Here is a 21,610-nt window from a genome sequence, read left to right on the forward strand (position 1 = left end):
AAACAGCCCTCCAGGCACTGCTCCGAAGCTGGTCCGAGAGTCTAGGATCCTGAGATCCCGAGTTCTGAGGCAGAGCCATTCCAACAACTCAGGTTTCAGGGCTGACCCTCCTGGGCATCTCATCCTATTATAGGAGCCATGCCAAGTAAACAGGCAGATGGGCTCAGTGTAGACCATAAACTAGAAAGTCTGCTTCTGACGGTTTGTCTGGGGCCTCTGAGAGTGGCTGCTTGTCATGACTGATTCATATACATAAATATGTCCCTTCTACTCACCTGTCCCTGCCTTAGAGAAAGTGTGAGTAGGTAATTCCCTGTCAAGGAGTAAGTCCTCTGGCCCCAAAACCCCACCAATGTCAAATCCAAGTGTCTAAAATTTCAAATGAGAAATATGATCCCTTTGATTCTTAAAAGGCCTGTGTCTTTTAAGAACCACCTGATGAACTGTAAACCCTCTGAAAAGGGAAGTGAGATGCACCCAGAAGAACAGAGGCTACTGGGAGAAAGGATAGACGGCAATGGAAAGGGGCATATGGAGTCACCAGAAACCACATTCACACGCTTCATCTGTCGTGAACTTTTATTGAGCACTTAATATGCCCCAGGCACTAACACAGGTACAGGGGAAATAAAAATGAATAAGGCAAGGTCTCAAGTCCTTTTGCTCTGGAATGGGGGAAGTCCTGGAGCATGAGACTTTTAGTGCTAAAACCAGGAAAGACTCAGGTAAGCTAGACTGAGTTGGTCACTCTACAGATAGTCACACAGAGAAGGATGCTTACATCTGGAGAAAAGTAGCAAAGCAAATTGCATAATAGCAAGAGCACTGGAGGAGGAGCTAGAAGCCTTGAAATCAGACTTGGCTTTGCCACTACTAAAAGCCTTCCTGGAATCAGTACTACGACAAAGGAGCTCTGATATATGTTCTAGTTCAAAACTCCATCACTGAAAATGTCTGAGGAAGTTACCAAAGAGGAAAGTTAAGTAGAATCACCTACCTGAACAACAAAGCATTCCACAGAACAATCCTATGAATGCAAACCAACACAGGTGCCCTGAAGCCTTCTCCAGGAGCAAAAAGAGCCCACAGGAGGTAGAAATCTGAGAGATCACCTACTGCTACATGGCAACCCACGTTGGCCACGACTATGACTGCCAGTGTCTCATTCAAAATTAGCCTCTTCCAGGTACAAGTCACTGGTCTGTGGCTCGACATCAAAAGATCTAAAAAGCCATCAGTCCCTGTTTGTCATCACTATATAGATGTATATTAAATTGTAATGAACTGGAGCTGCCAATCTCACTTGCACTGTGGCTCGTCAGAGACTGTCTTACTTATTTCTTCATTCACCCCCTGAAGCATTGAATTATACTGTTGTTATAAAAGTAATAAAACTTTGGTTAATAAGAGGAAAGAAAAGACTGTAGTACCTGAGGTATCATTTCATTTGGGTGATTGGGTAACTGAGGTGATTACCTCGTAGAATTATAGCCATACCACATTTTTATCTGTATCACACTTTGCAAATAGGATGTTTTGTTTTGTTTTGCTTTGTTTTGTTTTGTTAGACAAATTGAAGCATTGTGCCAACGCTGCGTCAAGCGTGTCTATTGGCAACACTTTTTCAACAGCATTTACTCACTTCATGTGTCTGTGCCATATTTTGATAATGCTTGCAATATTTCCAGCTTTTTGATTATTATTATATTTGTTATGGTGATCTGTGACTGGTGTATTGGAACTGTGTTGGGGTGCCATGAACTGTGCCGATATAAGATGGCACACTTAACTGATAAATATTGTATGTCTTCTCACTGCTTCACCAGTGGGTTCTTCCCCGGTCTCTTTTGGTCTCTCTCTCCATTTCCTTGGGCCTCCTTATTCTTTGAAACACAACAATATTGAAATCAGGCCAATTAATAACCCTACAAATTGTTCAAGTGAAAGGAAGAGTTGTACATTTACTTCTAGTGAAGAAGCTGTGAAGATTATGGAAATAATAACAAATGATTTACAATATTACATAAACTTAGTTGATGAAGCACCGGCAGGGTTTGAGAGGACTGATTCCAATTTTGAATGAAGCTCTACTGTGGGTAAAATGCTATCAAACAGCGTCACATGTTACAGAGAAACAGTTTGCAAAAGGAGGAGTCAAACCATATGGCAAACTTCACTGTTGTCTTGTTTTAAGTGAATGAACCAATCAGAAACTGTTTGGGAGACAATGAGGAAAAACTGAGGGTTGCTAGATGGGCGGGGGGAGTGGGGGGTGGGGGGGAGGGTGAGGGGATTGGAGGGCAGTCGGTGACCACAGGATGGCCACGGGGTTTGAAAATTATTCTGGGGAACGTAATTTGGTGGTTACCAGAGCGTAAGGGGGTTGGGGGGTGGGGGTTGGGGGGTGGGGGATGAGGGTGAGGGGGATCAAATGTACGGTGATGGAAGGGGAGCTGACTCTGGGTGGTGAACACACAGTGTGATTTATGGATGATGTGATACAGAATTGCACACCTGAAATCTATGTAATTCTACTAACAATTGTCACCCCAATAAAAAAAAAAAAAAAAAAAACCCACAATGAGATATCACCTCACCCCAATCAGAATGGCTATCATCAACAAGACAAATAGTAACAAGTGTTGGAGAGGCTGTGGAGAAAAAGGAACCCTCATACACTGTTGGTGGGAATGCAGACTGGTGCAGCCGCTATGGAAGGCAGTGTGGAGGTTCCTCAAAAAATTACGAATAGAATTACCATATGACCCAGCAATCCCTCTCCTGGGGATCTACCCAAAAATTCTGAAAACATTTATCCATAAAGACACTGTGCTCCAATGTTCATTGCAGCTTTATTTACGGTGGCCAAGACATGGAAACAACCAAAATGTCCTTCAATAGATGAATGGATAAAGAAGTTGTGGTATATATACACAATGGAATACTGTTTGGCGGTAAGAAAAGATGAAATAGGACCATTTGTGACAACATGGGTGGATCTTGAGATTATAATGCTAAGCGAAGTGAGTCAGACAGAAAAAGTAGACAACCATATGATTTCGCTGATATGTGGTATATAAACCAAAAACAACAAAAGAACAAGCAAATGAGAAACAAATACTCATAGACACAGAGAATAGTTTAGTGGTTACCAGAGGGTAAGGGGGAGGGAAGTGGTAGATGAGGGTAAAGGGGATCAACTATATGGTGATGGAAGGAGAACTGACTCTGGGTGGTGAACACACAATGTGATTTATAGATGATGCAATACAGAATTGTATACCTGGAATTTATGTAACTTTACTGACAATTGTCACCCCAATAAACTTTAAGTAAAAAAAAAAAAAAAAAAAAAAAAGAAATCGCCATTGCCCACCCCCCAACTTTCAGCACCCTGATCAGTCATCAACCATCAACATCGAGGCAAGACTCTCCACCAGCAAAACATTATAACTTGCTGAAGGCTCAGATGATGGTTAGCATTTTTTAGCAATTAAGTATCTTTAATTAAGGTATGTACATTGTTTTTTTAGACAGAATGTTACTGCACACTTAACGAACTACAGTCTATTGCAAACATAATTTTTATATGCACTAGGAAACAAAAAAAATTTTGTGACTTGCTTTATGGTGATATTCGCTTTACTGTAGGGGTCTGGAACTGAACCCACAGTATCTCTGAGCTACGTCCATACTAAACTAGACCAAAAGCTAGAATTACTTCTGTAATTTTTCCAGACCAATGCTAAATTTACTGAATAAGCTCCAGACTCCCAACTAAGTTATATAGAATCTCTATCCATATTAACAAACATTTCCAAGAATAGCATGTCTACATCGTACCTTGACTATCTACAAAACATAAAGAGAGCCCAAATTCAGTCAGAGAAAAAAAAAATGTCAATATTGGGATGGGTTACAAGATGCATGGAGTAGAATCATATGAGTTCAAGAGTCAATGGGCGGGCTGACCAAACTTAATGCTTCAGGGCCTTTTCCAGACAATCTTCTTCTGTGTGAATATTATGAATCCAACTCACACTGTGAGCTTCTAAACTGCACTTTCTATTTTCTGGATTTTTAAGTTTCTCATATACTTCCACAGTTGGGAGATCAGCCCTGCAATCCTTGCACAAGTTCTAAAAAATAATCAGTTCCATTTCCAACGCCAGTGATTGTTCTCAGCTTCACAGCTTGTGGCCTCTACCAGGAAACGAAGCAAACGTTCCCTCTTTCAAAGCAGGTGCAGCAGCCTGACAATAATCCAATAAAAAACCTATTAGCTAGGTCTCCATGACACTCCTCGTATCCATGGGACCCACAATATCTTTAATGTAGATAATAAATCCAGACCATTTCCTTCCGCAATTGCTCCCAATATGGCTCCACTCCTAGGACTGTTTCACTAACCTTTTGTTGCTACATTTTCTCATGAATGCTGAATCACTCTCTAATCTTTACCATGAAACACGTGTGGTCCCACTCAGTGAAACAGATCAATCTGCTTGTGTCAGCCAATTGCAACTGTCTACCGGGCCATATCTGTAGATTGCAAACAGCAGGCCTAATACTGACTGAGTTGTAAATAATCAGTCTTAGCTTGGTGGTTAAGTGATAATGAGTAAAGAGAGAAAACAACAGAAGATTTGTGACCACTGAAGTCACTGTGTATATGTCTGAGTAACCCTGAACTTGGAAGCTCCAGCGCAGGTCTGTATGTTAAATAAAACTTCAAGGTAAAAGTGTTCCAATTCATCCTACATATCACTTTTCCCTCAATATTGCTGTTATCTGATAGCATCTCAATTCAGAAATCTTTTGCAAGTTATACTAAAAGATCAACTCTTTCCTCTACCTGGGATTCAACAGTTTCATCATTATGCACCCCCTATACACCAACTCCATCTCTTATTGTCTGCATATTAACACTGTTTAAAGAGGCAAAATGCCACACTGTTAACTATTATACGTATGATGCTCACTGTCTCATCCCATTATTTGCTGGACTATAATCTCCAAAAAGGCAGAAGCCAAATTTGTCTTGCTTTGCTAACTCTCATATCCCTAACACCTAGCATAGTATCTGGTGTTTAGTAAGCATTTATTGAAACAATAAAATGATATGCTTATGTGGTTTGTGCTTTTAAATCAATGTTTTATTTTGTGTTTTTCCTTCTCTGTATCTATAATTCTCCTAACCCTTAAGACCCTGCTTAAACCTTGAACCCTCTTGGAAGATTTTCCTAGGACATTTTTGACTATATTGACCTCTTTTCATCCAAGTCCAATTATGCTATTGAACTCACGTCTCTCTAACTCTTGGCTTGGAAAATGTTAGAATTTCAAGAATTATTAGATGGACCAACACTCCATTTTTTATACATTGAGAATTCTGAAGGCAAAAAAACAACACATCACTTATCCAAATTTATACAGTACATCAAAACCAAGACTTGAATCGGGCATCGGTTTTTGTACAACAACAACTCTGTCGTAACGTGGTCTCATCTGTACCAGAAGCCTGTCATTCCTTAAAGTCTTGTGACTCCTCTACGCTAGGGCAGATTCTAGCTGATATTTGATCAATATTGTTAAATGGCATATTCGTTCTCTGATTTAAAGTGTTGAGCTCTAAACAATAGAACAATGTGAAATCAAAGAAGTTGTTGGATAACAGGATAATAAAAAAGAAGTCGTTTGAGCTTCTCTTTGTTTCATGTTTAATGGAAAATTAAAGTCCCCTTAGATTTCTGAATACGTGTCTTAAATCAACAAAAACATCTGGATTGCTATTATATGTCTTGTGTGCTTTATCAAATCAACAGCCACTCAGAATAAATAGTTCTCCTGGAAAACCATTTCCATTCACCAATTATTCTGCAAAGGGTGATGAAACTATTCTAATAAGAACCTGGATAACCAGAAAGAAGTGGGAAAGAAAAAGAGGTGTCGTTAATGAGAAAGAACCCCTCAAAAAATGCCACTCCCCATTTCATCTCACCATCTGTTACCTGAAGGAAGGTGGCATACGAAACACAGGACTTGTCCCCATTAGCACATATTATGTCATTGGAAGAAAGGTCTAAAAAATCAGACAGGTTTCCCAAATCCTAAACCCAGCTGCATGACAAACTGGTTGGGTGGACAGCCTTACAATTAGCTCAGCATTAGTGATAAATACAGAAAAGAATGTGGTTGTGTGACCAGTATCCATTTCCTCTCTTCCCTGGTGATGCAAGTAAATTACATTTCTGAACCTCCCTGTAGCTACATGACCATTTGATTGAGATCTAAGCCAGTGGTATACAGATGGGAATAACCTGTGCTACCTCCACCCTCAGGTCTAGTTATTGAAAACTGCTGTACACATTCTCCTCTGAGCTCTTTCCTCCTTCACTGGTAGCAACAGCAGAACAATCTTAGAAGCCACCAGCTGAGGATGGTGGAGTTGCCTATTACCCTGAGTCTCTGAATGACTGTAGAAAGGAGCCACCCTGCCAGCCCGAACACTAGCCCTAGACAGTTATTATTATAAAATCCACTGAAATTTGGGGGGCTATTTATTATTGTAACTTAACATAGTTTCACCAATCAAAAATCACTCCCATGTTACAAGATTGATGTGAAGTACAAATTTACTTTGAAAATTATAGGAAAATATGATATAGATCGAAGGGGGGATAATCTGTCAAAATTACACATAAATAAATTGTCCTTTTACTCTGACTTTGCGTGTTTTTTTTAAAAAAGATACCACTACATTTCAATACTCACATTACTAGAAAACAATTCCTTATAGTAATAAGAATAGAAAAACAATCTAACAGTTATCAGGTAATATATATAAAATTCCTTCAGGGTTTTCTGTTTGTTTGTTTTGTTTTAGATTTCAAGAATAAATCAGACTTGAAGCCAGAATTATATAAACAATGTCTCCAGTCTTTATTCCAGTTGGCTAGTGTAATTCCTGGCCAACAGAAAAAACTAGACCTCAAAGGTCTTATCAAAGAGTTTGTGCAAAAGCTTCAAGGAACTGTCACCATTCTCTGTTGCCTCTAGATTTAGAGAAGGTAGAGAGAATTGCTTCTCAATTCTTCAGAGTAGAACAGAACATGAAATAAGACCCTGATAGTATATGTATATTTTTCAGTTTATACCCTAACCTGTTAATGGGTGATGCGTTCCAGTCAGGTCCTTCCAGATCATAGTTTACTAGGCAACAGAATGATAATGAACACTTTTATGACAATTCAGTCTACACAACATTCTCAAATTTTCCGTTTCAGTCAATGTCTTCACCATCAAGTTTTCAAATTTTAATTTGAATTGACCAACTGTTTCTACCATGTTTCCCCAAAAATAAGACCTAGCCTGAATACAAGACCGAGAGATATGAGACTCAGTCTTGTGTAATAGTAAAATAAGACCGGGTCTTATATTAATTTTTGCTCCAAAAGACGCATTAGAGCTGATGGTCCGGCTAGGTCTTATTTTCGGGGAAACACGGTATAAGACCGGGTCTTATATAATATAATATAATGTAAGACCGAGTATGATATGATATGATATGATATAATACCAGGTCTTATATTAATTTTTGCTCCAAAAGACGCATTAGAGCTGATGGTCCGGCTAGGTCTTATTTTCGGGGAAACACGGTATAAGACCGGGTCTTATATAATATAATATAATGTAAGACCGAGTATGATATGATATGATATGATATAATACCAGGTCTTATATTAATTTTTGCTCCAAAAGACGCATTCATGCTGATTGTCTGGCTAGGTCTTATTTTCGGTAGCTCTGTGCTATTTCTGAGTTTCATCATTTAACTTCCATTTTCTATATCTAACATCTCAGATAAACTTTTTAAACCCCATATCTATATTCCTGAAAAATATTCCTAATTCTCTTTGTTCAAATACTTTCTCTCTCTAGTTAGCTACCAAAGCAGATGCCCTAAATATTGTTGTATCATACAAAAATAATTAGAATAGCTATCTTTTATTGAACACTTACTAAGTGCTGGAATCTATGCTAAACACTCTACATGTGTTTTCTTATTTTATTCCTGCACCACTCTATATAGTAGATGTGCTTTTTCTCTCCACATAAAAGATTAGGAGACTAAGGCTTTGAGAAGTTAAGCAATTTGTCTTTACTTGCAGTCTGTAGTGGTAAAGATAAAATTCAAACTTCAAACCCTGGCCTGTGTGACTTCTGAGCCTGAAATTTTGGTCGTTATATTATAGTTCTTTTAGAATAATAAATCCCTTAATCCATTTACTAGTCTTTAAGCAGGACTTCTTGCCAGGATTTGCTACAATACTTGAAACATATCATTTGTCGTTTTAATTTGAAAATTTTCAAAGTTATTAATAGTGAAAAAGCGATATGGATGTGTCAACTATTCGATTCAGCAAGTATTTACTGAGTGTTTGTTATGGCGCCTCCCGATGCTGAAGGCTACATATGATATAAAAAATTATTTTTGATGTAAATATGGCAAAACAGCTGTACACGTCATGTGGAAGCAGGGAATTCAGACTTGTTAAAGGTGATGTTTTTATAAAAGATTCTTAAAAGGTTAAATTTGGCTAAGTATGCTGAGGATACTTTCTTAACAACTTCAAAAAATATTGGCTGTCATCCTGAAAGCAATGCTGAAATGTTTTCTAAACAGGCAAGTCATGGGAGCAAAGTATTAACTTAGAAACGTTGATCTGGTGGGAGGTCCAGGATGGATGCCCTGACCATGGAAAACTCTGAACCAGACAGAGCAGTAAGAGGTTATGTCAATAATGTGTGTATAAAGGAAAATAAAATGTAGCTGATATATCTGAATGCCTACCATAAACTTAGGATGTATCAGGAATGGCTAGAAACTTTATATACATAATTTCATGCGAAGTCTTGAAAAAAAAAAGTAAGCTAATAATTATCTTGATGTTGTTGGGAGAGAACTTGAAAGTCAGAGAGCTTTATAATATCTAAAGTTGTGGAAGTAGAAACTTAAGAATTAATATTAATCATGTTTCAAAGACGTGTATGGGGATTGGTGTTTGACTGTGAGGGTATAAGACAAGCAAAACATCTCAGCGAGCTTTTAATCCTGTGATACTAGAAAATGGGGAGTTCCCCTTTATGGGTGAAAGATAGTGAAATGGAGTCTCTTCTTCATTTATTTACTATACATCCTAGATTAACTTTCTGGAGAACGAACATTCTGTAAACTTAATTCTACCATATTTGTGTCCAAATTATCATTGTTTACAAATATCCAAAGCAGCCTCCAAAAACAATAATTTGCCACCACGGAAAATAAAAGGATCATTGCATTTTTCTTCTCCAGTTGAAGATACATGGAAAGTTTGGCTAGCAAACAAGTTTCAAAATTTTAGTACATATAATTTAATTCAGGGAACAAAAAGAATTACAGGCATTGCACATAGTTTGTATGATTATTATTTTTATTGTTGTTCTTCAAAAGTGATTGCAAGTTTTGGGACTAAATTGCACTTCATTATTGTTCTTCATCATTTTTCTTTTTACTTTTTTTGTATACATTTCAGTTTGTAGCATAAATCTGGGCACTTTGTAAGTACTTAATAAATACTCATCCATCACTGTTGCTTTTAGAGAATATTTCCTTCAATTTATAAATGTGACATTCCTTCTTCCTCAAGAAAGGTCAGTTACCATTCTCACTTTGCAAATGGAAAATGTCAAAATATTCACTATATGTTTGGGAAACAGAAGCACACTTTATAGTATTTCAAATATGTAGTTAAGAATGGAAGATAAATCTTGATAGTTTACTCCTATCCATCCTCTAGCCCACCTTTCTTCCTTAAGTGCATGGCCAACGAAGAAAGAAATGCCTGTAGTTGTTCCATGCTTTGTCTAAATGAGGTTAAATTTCCCTTAAGTATGTACAGTGTTCTATATGTGCCTATATGTTTGCTCTTATAATGGCCCCAGGAGATAAGTAGATAAGTATTACTATTCCCATTATGCACAGATAAGTTCCAAGTTCAAGGACCTTGCCTAAAATCACACCACTGGGTATTGGCATATCAGGTTTCCAGATATATTGCCCATCCATCTTTTTTCTCCTAAACCAGGCAGCCTCTGAAGCTCGACTAACATTTTTCTCAATTAAAGTTATCCACATTAATTGCAGCTGTTTTCCAAGTACGTGGACAGAGTAGAGAACAGCTGTTCTTAACCTTAAAGGAGTGAGAGCACAACCGCAGAGAATGACAACAGGAAACATCTTTCAGGCAATTTATAACTTGAGGCCAGGCCTGCATCTGCTGTGACAAATAGAAGAGGGGATTGGGCAATTACCTATGATGTTCCTCACTGCAGATAGCCACTCTCCTTAAACCCCTCAAATCACTTTGTCCTTAAAGCACTTCCTTCCTTATCTTACCCTCACATGTTTTGACTAATTATATGGTAAATACTGTGAGAGCAGGGACAGGGTCTTCTATGTCCCAGATAACTGAATCGATTGGCTCAACTGGTGCTAATGAGCACAGGGTTGTCACTGAGGGTCACAGAAGGGGAAAAAAACCATCTCTATACTCTACTGGGAACTCCTCGGGGTGCTTGTTTCCAAGGGCGGCTGGGTCAGTGTGGATACTCCTTAACATCTTTCCCTGGCTTCCTAACAGGCCAAATCCAACTTGTTCTTCAAGGTCCAATTAGTTCCACCTTCACTATGACGCGTTCCCTGAATGCACCAAGTTGATTCCCCACTTTAATAGAATCCATCAGGCTATAGATGACTCCTTTTTAGTCCCAGGTCATAGCCTACCTGTCACTGTTATTTAATTAGGTCGCTTGCACATATGTCTCTGCATTAAAATGAAAAGCTAGAGACTATGAACTTTCTTTTTTGTATTTTCACCCTCTTCCGATCCTCTTCTTATCTCACCCTCACCCTCAGCCAATATGAGGATCTGGCACAGGATTGAAGTCATATAAAAAATGACAATGTGAATGATATTTCTACATATATTGGGACTCACCCATCTAAACAAGCACTGGTCTCTTCAAAGCAGTCTCTTGGAAAGGTCAGCATGTTTTCATCTTTGACAATTGCTCCTCTCCCAGGTCAGATTATTTTTAGCGGGTAGATAGCTGATGCTCCCCTTCTTCTGTGCTGAATAATTTGTCCACTCCCATGCTTGCCCCTAACCCATAGACCAGGCACACTTTCCGGGCTGGACGTTATTTTTCCAGCTTGAAGCATTCTAGTTAGGACTATAAAAGCGTGGCAAACAAAATATTAGAGAATAGCCCAAAGAAGTACATAATCGAATTGCTGAATATCTTTACACTCCTCATTCCATGTGAAGGTAGGTCTTTCTCCTTTAAAGCCCCATCATCCAGGGAAGTCCAAGACAGCTCACTTCTCACCCTGCAGCCCCTGATTGCCCGGCCTTGCAGTGAGCTCCACTAAGCGCTAAACAGGTATTACTCTTCTTTCTTTGTCTCAAGACTTAGCATAGCCTCTTAATAAATCCAAAGCTAAATTAATTAACTATTAAAAAACTGTTTCCATTTGCACTGTTAAAGGAATTCGTTAAAGGAACTCAGGGAAGGCACTGAGCAATGGGGATTGGAAAAGCCAGATAAGGGTTCATGGCTCACCAGGGAACTGCCACAGGCTGTGGTGAGGAAGACTGGAGGAGGAAGGAGGGCATAAAAGAGGATCACACAAGTAAACTTATTGATACATCCTCTATCAGGCATCAACAAAGAGGCTGAGGACTATCCCACCACTACTATCCTAATAAATCCCGGTAATGTCTATGAATATTGTTCAATCAGGAAATTGTCTCCATTTGGAAAAAGAATTTCAGTGAAAGGATCATCACCCCTTTGAAAGGTATGCCAAAAATAACACCGAGTTTTGTGGCTTTGGAAAATCAGTTAAACTTTGTAAGCCTTGACTTCCTCATCTTTAAATCTGAAATAATGATACTTGTCCTGTCTCTCTTAAGGTCAAGGTGAAGGTCAGAGGACATAATATATATGAAGTACTGTGAAAAGCACTGGGGTAAATATAAGTAATTAATATCTAATTTGGCTGCTACAATGGAAGAGAATGCAGCTGTCTGAAGATGTGTGTGACACCCATGAGGCACTTGTTTTCAACCCTTTGACCCAGGGCTAGAGCTTCTATACTTGAAATCACCATGTAGGTGTAATCAGGCTTGACAACCCGTCTTTCTCTTTTCCCTTTCACCTTCCAGGATTTTGGATCTAAGGAATGATCAGAAGAATCAACTTGAAAACACTGTATCTGCTTGGAGCTACTCTGTATTTCTTTCATGTTGCAAGAAACACATTTTGCTCATCACTGTCTCTCAGTGTCTAATACACAAAGAGGGGTTGTTTAATAAAATTTAATGAATGAAGTTGCAACCCAACAAAAACTTGGAATTTATTCATTAATTAATTTAGTAATTTATGCCAAGAATGTATCCAGGTCATTTAAGAAATGGTTCCCCTTTCTTGTGATTTAGATTCACTCGTTAATTGGTTTCTCTGCCTGGCTGACTGTCAGTCGAGACGCCTACATTGCTTATATCCAGCATGTTCATAAACAGAGCAGTTATTAATTGCATCTGCTTCCATTGGTGGCAAATGTGAGGGAAGCAGCCTGTATGTACACACTTCCCTTGGGGTTGTTTGTTTGCTGGATTACCACCTCAGAGAAAGCCAGTCTGTGTCCGTCTACACAACACCCACAGGAAGGGACTATTTTGGCTGTCTAGACAAACAACTCGTTGATTCAGTGGCATGTATCAGTTCCTTGACTAAATCTCTGGTTGTGTAATGGAACTGAATGGTTAATGAACTTCGACTGGTTGATCCAATAGTGCTATGGAGACAGAGTCTTTCATTATTTTTGCATGAAAAAAATACGTATTTCTTTACTTGAAAAAAACTAATGATACGTTTGAATCACCTTCATACAAAAATATTGGTTTGGGAGCCAAGAGGTCTGCACCCTCATCTAGCCCTATCTCTCCTATTACCTAATTGGTTGACCTTAGGAAACGGATTTCAACCTCACACCCCACCTCCTCTCTGCATCACCACACTCTTCCTCACCTCTCATGGCCAGCCTCAATTTTATTGTATCATTTGTAAATGAAAAATTTAAACTAGTAGACTTCAAATTCGGGTTTTATGAGCTTCTAATGATATGCCCATACTGGCCTATTCATTATAGAAACCTTGCTTATATCGGCGTCAATTATCTAAGTGTTTACTTATCGCTGTTATATAATACATAGACTCATAATCTGTTATGAGATTGATTTGATCTTATAGAAGTGAAGAGTACAGGCAAGGCTTCCCAATGGAGTTAACACGTAAGCTTCGTATTGCATTATGGGTAGAAGTTAGATTGGCAAAAAAGTAGAAAATAAACAGGAGAGTTTCAGACCCAGGCAAAATTACGAGCAAAGGCATGGAGATAAGAGGTGTTACAAAACTTCTATAGACATCGCGGCTGCTCCGTTTACCTTGAGTGTAAACAGGGAGACGTAGCAATAGTTAGAACTGGATGATTAGGCAGTGGGTGTGGTGTGGTGGCCCATGCTTTTTCGACACAAGATAAGTTTTACTATTTTTCAAGACTTGTTTTGAGTGATGACAAAGACCCTTATAATGAAGCTTACTTTCATAAGCCTGGAAATTCCTGATGGTTCTAGGACATGGTGCCCCTGTGGTTAGAAGGAAAAGAAGGTTTGTGCTAACACAGATATATTAGTTGGGAAGCTGTCATAGCAGTCTAGGTGAGAAATGAGGAGAACCTAACCTGAAAGGCAGTGAGGTGGGTATGCAGAAGGAGGTATTTTACTTGGCATGGCCATTACCTGAGAAATCATGGGCAAGAGCTCTGAAGGGCAGCCCTATTCTGCTGTGCTAATTTAGGACTGTGGTAAGTAAGGGTATATTTTCCTTTATGTTTTTTTTTGAACTAGCAGTTACGAAAACATGTCAAAGCTGCACACCAATTAATGAGCCCCTGCAGGCTGGGCTCTCTTTATTAGAAGCTATAGGAGCTCTGTTGGCATAGCAGCCAAAGGGAAGCTTCTAGGCTCACAGTGGATTCCTCAGTGGCCTACGTCCATGGCCAAGCTGCTTTCCTTGCTCCACAGCCAGTCATCTCACAGTTGTGTTGTCCGAGAACTGTCAGGGCTCAGACTGTTCTCCTGGCTTTTACCAGACATCCATGCATGTTCTCAGGAGAAAACATGCAATGTACACAACACAGCATAAGGCAGAGCAGATCTGGAGGGAGGGAACTTCTGTTTGATCCTTTGCCTGTGCATTTATCAGCCCTGTGTCCTGCTCTTAAGACAAGAGCTAAGTTGATTCCCCAAGTGCTGTCAGGGTTATTTGTGGAATCTTCCCTAAGCCTACTCCCTCCATCCACTGAAAACTTCCTCTATATCTCCCCACTACTAACCCATGTATATCCAGGGTTGATGAGAGCTCTAGATTAAATTGAGATACTTTTGCAAGCGCTTCCAACACTAACCTCCCACTTCAAAACCTCAGAAAAATAATATGGTATATGAATGTCATTGTCCTTTTCCTTTTAGCCACCAAGCTTTGCATCATGGGTATTCTCTCCCTGCCTGTAGCTAATCTAATAAACTAATCTAGATTAAGAAATTCCTGAAACTAATGGCCTCAAAAGGTAACTCACCTCCTCCAAAAGCATTTGCATTTTTCTTAGCAGCCTTCAAAGCTTTAAGTCAAAAAATGACAGGAACAGAGATCGGGACACCATTGCAGATGGGACAGGAGATATTTTGGAGGAAAATACTATGACCTTTGACATGTACTCCTTGAGCACAACAAGGAATGTATTTCTGTTTGTTTCTCAGCTGTGTGATTTCTATGCTCCCGATGAGGGGATACTGAATTCAGACCCAAAGCCCCACAATTTAAGTCTGACTCAGGTTCATTGTCATTGATGTGGGCATTTATTAGCTGTCCAGATAAGGAGCTAAAGATTCTAAGAGCCACCCAGTCTTATCCACACAGAGAGTTTAGGCTGTGACTTGGGGGTTACCAATGGGTCCCTTGGCCTAAGATTTCTTCCCCCAACTGCATGCCTCAAAGCCTATAATCCTACCACTCAGAACCCATTACCAGGAGCTTTTAAATGGACCATTTCTCTATTAAGCAGAAGCAATGCAATCTGAAGCTGGTTCTGATCCACACTTTCAATAGATCATGTTCTATCCAATCCTTCAGATGAGAGCAGAGTGCTATCTATGCAAGAAGATTATAACTCAGGAACTCATTAACCTTCAATATGCTGATGATGGACTTCAGGGACCTGTGGACCCTGGAAATAAAAGCAAACTGTCCTTTTCAACACCAGACTCCTCATTCCTATCTCTGTGGGGAATGATAGGAAACGTTTAAACTTATGCAGCTGCACTTTTCTGGAGAAAAGGCCTCAGCTTTCATCACATTCCTGATCAGGTCCATGATACAAACATTTAAAGTAATGAAGAGACACAGGATGGGAGAGGGATGCAAAGCAGTTTGCCAGTGGTTGGCGGGGTGGGAAGAGGGGAGCAAGTCTGAACAGGATGGCAGAGAGCCTGTAAGACCAACTGTCCCGTTGTCACAGCTCAGCTGTAATCCTGACTCTTGTTCAGCAGCGGGGCGTGCTATGTCCTGACCATGGTAAAAGATCAGCTAACGTCCCTGGGAGCTCCCACCCCAGAAGACACACTCGGGCCCCCGTTCTTGGAATACCTAGTGCCGTAACTGGTTTCCCAGCATAGAATCTCTCATGAAAGGGCTGCACAATACACTTGGGCAGGGAAACCACTTCATTCCTCACTTTCTCTTCCTCCTTTTGGCTGAGGACTTGGGGTATAGCAAAACTTTTCTCGCTGTGGTGAGGAGAAAGAAGAGCAGAGATCTGGTTCAGGCCTGGGGGAGCTTGGCTCTGGCAGGGAGGTGACCAGCAGGGGCTGGGACAGCGGAGTCAGACCGAAAGACCAGCCTCTCCTAAAGAAATGGCAGCAGTAAAACCATGCTGCTTACAGCAAACATTTCCTTGTTTGTTACCATGTACTGGGGCTTCCAGGCAGGTACAGAGTAACCTCTAGAAGAACTTAAAACGTGTCTAGCACAGGTAATCAGGCACCCACCCTACAGACAGAAGTGATGCATGCAGCCAGATTTATCTTGGCCCTGTGCCTGACCTGAAGGCCTACACACACACACACACACACACACACACACACACCATATACACACACACATACATAAACGCACAATCTCAAAACTTATCAAAGCAAGATAGGGAGGGAAAAATTCTACTAAGCCTACTGCTTAGCATTTGTCATAGCTACGAGTAATATACGTTATTGTGGAATATATAGAAAAATGCAAAGAAGGGAATAAAAAGTATCCATGTTCATACCATCAGAGTTATCTTCTAGGTATAGTGTTCTCCTAATAGCACACAAACTATACGAACTGTTTCATTATATTCCTTTTTGGGTTTTTTTTGTTTTTGTTTGTTTGTTTTTTGCCTGTAGAGACAGATCTTAGAAAGATGCACAGACAGAAGACATGAAAGCATTCAGGTCGGTGTTTCCTAAAGCATTGAGGACTATGATTTTTAACTTCCATAGAGAATTAACAGATGTTTCATGTTAATTGTGTTATGTGGTCAATCAAGCTTGGGAAATGCTGGGTTTAACAAAATTAAATAAGATTGTTTATCACTGAGTCTAAAACAAAATATACATCATGGATTCCCAAGAAAAAGGCCAAAGAGCATTTCTCAAATGTATTTTGACCATTTGAGAAAGAACCCTTCTCACACAGAACATTTCATTTAAGGAATGTGTTATGAGTAGTTTAGGAAATGTTGAAATGAAAACCAGGGAAAAGAAATCCTGTGATAGATCTTGGCTCTAACACTTACTTATTATTTGACCTTAGTTATCTATTACTGTGAAACAAGTTACCTCAACACTTGGTGACCTGAATCAACATTTACCATCTCAGAGTCTCTGTGTGGGTTAGAAATCCAGGAGAGCCTAGCGGGGGGCGAAGGGTCTGGCTCAGGGTCTCTCACAGGCTGCAGTCAAGACGTTGGTCAGGGCCCCAGTCACCTCAAGGCTTCGCAGGGGAAGAGTCTGCTTCTAAGTTCATTCACATCATCAGTGGTAGGATTCAGTTCCCTTAGGGTTGTCGGACGGAAAGCCTCAGTTTCTCACTGGCTGGTGGCTGGAAGCTGCCCCCAGTTCTTTACCATGTGGGCCTTTGCAGCTTGCTTCATTATAACGAGCACACGAGACGGGCCAAAGAGAGAAGCAATAGGAAAGTCATAGTTGTTACGTAATCTAATCGCAGAAATGGTATCCTATCACGTGAGCCATATTCTGTTTGTTAGAAGCAAGTCACTAGGTCCAGCTCACACACAGGGAAAGAGATTAAAGACGAGTGTGACTACCAGGAGGAAGCTATTGCAGGAAGGCATTTAAAAAGCAGCTGATCACAGCTATTCGTAAAGATCACAAGATCTTCAATCTGGAAGAATTTCAGTAGATTATCTGATTTCCATATTGAAAGATAAAAGAACTGAGGTTCTTTCACAGGGTTAAATGTGTTTCAGAGATCACATGGTACCAGGAGGTGACAATCCCTTATAGGGACTCAGATCTTCTGAGTATTAGTTTGGTGCTTTTTCCATGACAGCAGGCTGCCTCAGTGTCTACATCTATGAAGTGAGATAATGATCCCTGGACTACCTTTCTCCCTCAACAGAGATCTGTGAGAAACCAAAGCAATCAAAACTATGAAAATGCTTTTTAAAAAGCATAAAATGACAGCTATTCAAGTTGTACAAGGTGTGACAATTAAGTTTGAGAACTTGCCACCATGCGCTTACACTGGCAGCACTGTACAAACAGCTCAGTAGTTTCATAACCTTGGTGTATCAGTGTCTCACAGCTGTGTTCTTGTCAACATGTGGTGGTGTCTTGCCGAGTGGCGTTTATTATTGTTGCGTGTTTTCGTGTACCATCGCGAGAATGTCTGAGCTTACATTAGAACACCAAATAAACATTAAATTTCTTGTTAAACTTGGCAAGAAATCAGGGACATGTTAGTCCAAGTTTATGGGAATAATGCCATGAAGAAAATGGCAGTGTACAAATGGATTAAACGTTTTTCTGAGGGGAGGGAACGCATCACTGATGAAGAGAAGTCAGGGAGGCCAGTAATGAGCAGAACTAACAAAAACATTGCAAAAATTAATCGAACTGTGTGTCAAAATCGTCAGTTGACTATGAGAAGCGTAGCAGACCAAGTAAACAGTGATAGAGAAACAGTTACAAAAATCTTAACTGAAAATCTTGGCATGAGAAAAGTGTGTGCAAAAATGTTCCCAAAGGAGCTCACCAATGAACAAAACAAAGGAGAGTTGAAGTTTGCCAAGACATTTTGGAGAGACAAGAGGATGTTTTGGGCCATGTAATCATTCATGATGAAACACGGGTGTACCAATAGGACCCTGAAACAAAGCATCCAAGTGCACAATGGAAGTCAGCCAATTCTCCACAACCAAAAAGCTCTGTCAGTCCAAATCAAGAGTCAAAACGATGTTGCTAAACTTTTTTTATATCAGAGGGATTACTCACTATGAATTTGTACCAACTGGGAAAACAGTTAACCAAGTTTACTATTTGGAAGTGCTGAAAAGGCTGCATGAAAATATTAGAAGAAAACGACCTGAACTTTTAGCCAACAATTCATGGCTCTTGCATCATGACAATGCACCAGCTCACACGGCACTGTCTGTGAAGGAGTTTTTAGCCAGTAAACAAATATCTGTATTGGAATGCCCTCCTTACTCACCTGATCTGACTGACCCCCAATGACTTCTTTCTTTACTCGAAAATAAAGGAAATATTAAAAGGAAGACATCTGAATGACAGTCAGGACAACGAGGGTAATACGGTGACAGCTCTGATGGCCATTCCAGAAAGAGTTCCAAAACTCCTTTGAAGGGTGGACTAGACGCTGGCATCAGTGCATAGCTTCCCAAGGGGAGTACTTCCAAGGTGACTGTAGTGTAGTGATATTCAGCAATGAGGTATGCAGTACTTTTCCTAGGATGAGTTCGTGAACTTAATTGTCAGACCTCGTATTTTATCGTTATTTCTTTTAATAATAATGTTAATAGTTGGTTTGGAGCCAATCAAATCTGTGATATGAAATTTCTTTATATTCCTCCTTTTACTTTATTTGGTGGTGCTGTTACCAGCTTTGGAGAGATGAATACATGTACTTCCTGTTGAGGGAGCCCACAGAGCCAGACATCTGTTTCTTTCCCACTCCCTTGTTTTCAGTTCCATTTATTTGGTATTTCTGTTCCCATTGCGCTTGTATCAGAACCTACTAATCTTGAGTCCCATCTTGCAAAGTTTTTCTCTCTCATTAATGGCAATGCCTATTCAACCTAAAAGAACTAGGCTTCCTTCCTAAAAAGCCCTCATGTGAAAAGAATGGGTAGGGGATACTGCAGATAAACCAACATGCTGCCATCTCACCTAACTCCATCTTAACTGTCACATGAGGTAGAGGAAGACTTCCACATAAGGACCGCCTCTGCAGAGTCCTCCACGATCCCCACTACTGCAGTGTTTTCACACATATCCGAAACCTTACCTCACTCAGACTCGAAACAACCATTTTTTGAGGTTCCATTTTTTCAGCACGTGATAGAATCATCTTTGATTTTCAAACACACACACTCAAGAGAGTAAATGAAATAAATGAGGCAAGAGAAGGTTCAATCCTTTGGCTAACTTCAAAACAAAGAGCAGAACAGGCAATCAGCCCAAGGTGTGTCGGATTCCAAAACCCCAACTTGTTTTTCCCCACATCACCATGAATTTCCACATTCTTCATTGTATTCTCCAGCAATTCTAGGCAGCATGGAGGGAGAAAGATTGTCTTACCTGTAACCTCGGTGCCTGGCACAGTGCTGGAATTAGTATCCGTTAATTAATACTTAATATGCACTGCTCACTGCAGGTATATTTATAATTTTACCATGTTTCCAAGATCTTTGAGGTCAACATCTTGCCTTATACTCCCGTCAGCAGCCAAGACAAGTCCTCCAATGTATTACAGATGCGTTGTTTATTTCTCCTCACCCTGACTGTCACCTCATGAGTCAACAGGCAGTGACCTTTATGAGGCAAAATCATGACTTCGGTGACTGCAGGTAGGGAAGATTATTTTGTCAGAGATTAAACACCAATAAATGCCCATCAGTGGATGGCTCCACGTCACAGTTACTGAAAAAGAATGAAGTGGGTGTCCCAATGAATGCTGTCCTTTGCACACAAAGCATGGTACCTCATACTGAGGGATCGCCCTTTAATTTGCTTTAAATCATCTCCTTCACACTTCAAAGAAAGCAAGTTGCTCTTTTATGTTCCTTGTTGAAAGCCAGTTTATCCACACATATGAGGAAAGAAAAAAGAAGTCAGGGGCTTCTAGATGGTCTTTACATTTTCTCCTGGTATATTCTGTTCCAAAATACTTGTTCTTCTAAGAGTCTGATATAGCACCTTTTTAGTCTCCTCAGGCTGCCCACATTTTAACCTTATCTCAGCCATAAACATTAGCCTTGCTCAACTGTGTATACTGTTAAAGTGTTTGTTTATAGAGCTTTCTATCACAAAAACAAAATAATAATCATGTATCATGCTGTCAATTCACATTTCCAACAAAACTCTTCTGGATATTCTCCCAAATTTCTCTCACATTCATTCACCTTGTCTCTACTTCTTGGCTCCTCGTTCCCTTCCTTCCTGAAGTAATTGAGAACAGGAATCTCCCTGTCAAGTTAGTTCCTCACTCTTTTGCCAGACATTCTTTATTTCACTTATTTATTGGACTCATGCATGTCCCCAGAGTTTACAATAAGCCAGAGATTCACTGAATTCCAATTTAGTATTTCCTTTGCCACTAAATTCATCTCTTTATTACTGTTCAGCCTTAACAGCATGTATTGGTGCCAGAAAATATAACATTTATCTCACAGCTGAGGTGCAAATAGGATATTCCTTGAAATATCTCGCCCTTTATCCAGGAGCTATAAAAGACCAAAAAAAAAAAAAAAAAAAAATTCTGCTTAACTTAATGTCAGCCTGCTAGCTCCAGCTGTGCTGTCTACAGTTACAATAACAACCATCATCTGTACAGTTTAAGCCTCGTCAAAGATTTACTAAATGCACACAACATTGTGATAATGCTTCAAGTCTCTCTGTGTAAATTTTGAAGTGTATTTCAGTCATTCGGAATAAAATACGAAAAGCGGTTTTACATTTGTCGACTTTGCCTTTAAAAAAATCTATACTCATTTGAAAATTACTCATATACATGGACAATAGAAGTCATATCACACAGATTCCAAGATGATTCAGTCAGAAATCAAGATGAGAATCTGACACAGGGGTGGTGGTAGCTTCTGGGTGCCACGTGGGTACTTTGAGTCTTTGCTCTGAGGCGGCTCAGTCAT

This window comes from Rhinolophus ferrumequinum, chromosome 19 (genome assembly GCF_004115265.2).
Source record: "Rhinolophus ferrumequinum isolate MPI-CBG mRhiFer1 chromosome 19, mRhiFer1_v1.p, whole genome shotgun sequence".
Classification (NCBI taxonomy): Eukaryota; Metazoa; Chordata; class Mammalia; order Chiroptera; family Rhinolophidae; genus Rhinolophus; species Rhinolophus ferrumequinum.